The sequence below is a fragment of the Sinocyclocheilus anshuiensis genome, unplaced genomic scaffold (assembly GCF_001515605.1).
Source record: "Sinocyclocheilus anshuiensis isolate Anshui unplaced genomic scaffold, SAMN03320099.WGS_v1.1 scaffold185, whole genome shotgun sequence".
Taxonomy (NCBI): Eukaryota; Metazoa; Chordata; class Actinopteri; order Cypriniformes; family Cyprinidae; genus Sinocyclocheilus; species Sinocyclocheilus anshuiensis.
In genome coordinates, this window is record NW_015539887.1 from 741,266 (window position 1) to 745,288 (window position 4,023).

The following is a 4,023-nucleotide window of genomic DNA, read 5'->3' on the forward strand; positions in this document are numbered from 1 at the left end:
GTCAAATAAACCTGAAAATAAAAAAAAAACAAATAACGACATAATCCATCTGTTAACGGTCATTTTCTTTTACAGTGTTAGCTCATATAAACGGCATCATTACTAAATTGAGCAGTTAAACCAGAAAGGCACCTGCTCTCCACTTTGCACTCTCTGCATTACTTTCAGCTTGACTCAACAAACTTCTTTTCCAAGTGCCCGTTTTAATTATTAGCGTTTTAGCATCATTACTAGAATTTAATGCGCTCCAGATTAATTGTTCTGTGGCATTTACTTATGAAACCTATATATTTCCAACAAATTGTAATAAAGGATATGCAGCTGTCCGGAGCAGAGCAGGGGAAGGAGTGCAGATCCATTAACCAAATCATTTATTAGCCTATAAAATCAAATGGTAATATTTAGCAAAACGGCCCTCGACGACAGCCAGCACGGTAGCTCTTTCATCACAGACAAATTTTGCAGAAAGCTGAGAAGATGGCAAGATTGCTCCCTGTCTGCAGGATGTTTGGATGATTCTAATCTTCCGAATTATGATCTAGGAATCTCTCTGAGAAAAGAAAAACACACACACAAGATTATGTCCTAATCACCCTTTTGGCTTTGAAACTTAAAATCAGACAGCAGGAAAACAACACGTCTGATCTCTGTTTAGACAGCTGGGGAAACTTCCAACCAAATCTCTGCTGTCCACAAACACAGATTTCCGTCCCCCATGATGGACTGCTCCCCGCGGCACACACACCTCCCATTTAATGTAAAACCGCCTATGACTAATTATGGTAATTCATTACATCTCCAATTAGGTTGTGGGATTTATGGCAAACTGGCCCCATAAAGAGCAGGATTTATGGAGCCTTTGAATGTCACCCAGAGGACAGAGGGTTGGCTCCATATCATTCTGCTCTGAGCCTCCAGCTCACTATATCATCAGCACAAGAGACAAAGACACTCCACCCTGCTTTGTTCAACCACAAATGCTACCCATCACTGTGGTCAAAACCAGGGCCTAGCCAGGTAGCAAAAATACGTTCCAAGAACATTTTGATAATGTTCCCATTAGGTTATGAAAACATTATTTCTGAATTTTCTCTGAAGGTTTATTTTTTGTTTATGTCAACATTAGCGAAAACATTAACAGAACGATTCATTTTGCAAACATTATGGGAATTGTTACATTTGAACATTCTCTGAGCGTTTTTAGAAACAAGCAGTAAGTAGTATGTTAAAACCATTAGAAGGACATCCAACTAAAACGTTTCAGAAAAAACTTTTGATGAACAGTGTATAAATGCTTTTGTGCTAACATTTTGAGAATGACCAGACCAGATCACTTTGAACGCATGTTGTATTAGACTTACTAGAAGACCTTTGAACCTTGCCAGAACGTTTTGAGAAGGTTTCCTGTTCCATGTGTCTCTACAAACACATTATAGAGCTTTACCAGTGTTGAGTAGATTATTTACAAATTGTAGTCCCTTACTGATTACAGATTACATGTTGCAGATAACTTGTTTTAAACCTATTGCCTTTTTCCCCAAATTCAAAAGCATGGATTGCATAATTATATACATGACATTTACATGGCCATTCTATATTGTGAGTCAAAGCTAAATGGTATGACAATGGTACTGAGAATAATTTACTGCCCTTTTATGAACAATATGTATTCATATAATCCATAAAAAGTAACTGTAATTTGATAATGAGCATTTTAAAATGTATTATGGAATATTAAAATGTAATCCAATTGACCCTTCACAAAGAGCTTGATTGATAGGCAATCTGACCAATCATATTGTCCGACAAACAAATCAGACAGGAGAGTAGATTAACTTCGGCGGACTTAAACTCGAAAAATTGTGTGTATTGACTTCTTTCCGCAGTTGAAATAAAATACGTTCTGATGTTCATTCATGTTTATTTCGTGCTTTACGTGCCGCTTGAACTGAGGCGTAACAGTGATCTGTCACAACACAATAAAGAGCCACAAAACGGTATTATTGTTTGAATTTCTTAAAAAATGACCAAATTCAAAAGCTGAGACCTTGTTTCATACGAGAAGTAACCTGCTTTGTCTTGTCTGTCGGCATGTTGTCAGTTTCCTTTTTGCTTCACAGTGTATTTTTCACTGCGTGGGAACATGATGTGTGGTGTGAGAGCAGCTTGGCTTGTTGGACATAGCAACAGTACCTAAGGAGGGTGGGTTTTTGTGAAGGGTCAATTACGAGTACTCAATTTACATGTAATCAGTTACTATATAAAACTGTGATCCAAGTGTGACCTCATTAACCTGAGCTTTTAACTTCAAACATGTGATCAATAGTGACCAGTCTATTTGAACCAGCTTATATAATAAATTCTTCAATATTCACAGTGCAGTCTGCAGATGCTTTCCACATACAGACCTGCCATCTGCACCTCCAGCTTTGATTTTCACGACTATCATCTGTGGTACAAAAGCACAGCGCTTGTAAACACCGACAGCCAGGCAGTCCTAAAACGCATGGACCCTTTGTGCCCTTGGCCAGGCCTCGCTTTTTCCTCTGAGCAGAGTCGTGTTCCCTGCAGAAGAGCCGCGGGAAGGCTGATTTGTTCCCTGGCTGGAGCTGACAGGAGCTGGTGATGTTGTTATGAGTCGGTTCCAGCTTCTGTGTTTCAATCAGGCACACAGCGGGACAGCCCATCTGCTGCCGCAAACCTCCCAGCAGCTCAAAACAGGACCTGAATGGCAACGAGTGTTCTTTCAGTATTCTAGAACATAACCTACATGTTAACATTCTACTTTAATTTTGTAGCTATTTTGTTATACTTAAAGGGCCCCTATTATGGTTTATGAAAGGTTTTGGGAGTCCCCAACAACAGGTTGACATGCATGCAAGGTTGAAAAACACTTTAATTGTCTTATAATATGCATTTATTTTTTTACCTTACTTGCTCAACGACTCCCAAACGATTCGTTTAACGATTCATTTTTCCAAACCCCTCCTTTGCGTGTCTGCGGCGATTGGTCCGATTGGTCTCATTTTCATTTCATCATGCCTGTAATGCCTGATAAAGCAGCGTTTGTAAGCGCAATGCTGCTTTGTTTACAGCGTTACCGGGGAAACAGCTATTTTACGCTCCAGAAGCGGCACCTAGTGGCAAAGAATGAATTTGCATTTTCATTCTGACCAACGAAAAGACCAACAAGTGGGTGGGCAATATGCTAATGTTTCATGTTGAAGTCAACATGAAACGGCTTGGGATTCGTTATAAAAACGACTCGTTTCAATGATTCAGAGTCGACTCTGTCTTTTGAGAGACAATAACTTTATGCATGGTGAACTTTCAGATTTAAAACTTGGCAGGATGTTTTCATTCACTTAGAGCTGTGTTACACACTGCATGAAAGGTAATTTTCAAAAATCCATAATAGGGGCACTTTAAGTGAGTTGTACATTTTTACCTTTATGGTGACAGCACATCTTAAAAGGAAAGTTGACTCATTTACTCACCCTCATGTCATTACAAACCTGTATGACTTTCTTTCTTCTGCATGTGGAAAACAAATTATATTTTGAAAAAATATATATATTTTTGTCAATGGATGCTGTTTTGGTCCCAGTTTTATTTTAGTATTATTTATATATTACAGTATTTATTACTATTTTGAATAATCTTATATATTTTTTTATATTTTCAGTTTTCATTTAAATTTTAGTTTTAGTAATTTTGTCATGTAAATGTTATTTTTTATTAGTTTATTATTATTTTTTTTGTACATTTTTGTTTACGTTTTAGTTTTAGTAATCTTTCATGATTTATGCTATATTGGGTTTTATTATTTGCAAACAAGCAACAAAAATAAAACACACATTCTCAACCTTTAAACAAACAACACACAAAAAAACAAAGACACACACAAAATGAAGGCAAATTAGTTATTAAAAATAATGACAATATAAGTTTTAGTAATTTCACTACTTCAAGTCATCTTCTCACTATATATATATATATATATACACACACATACATATATAT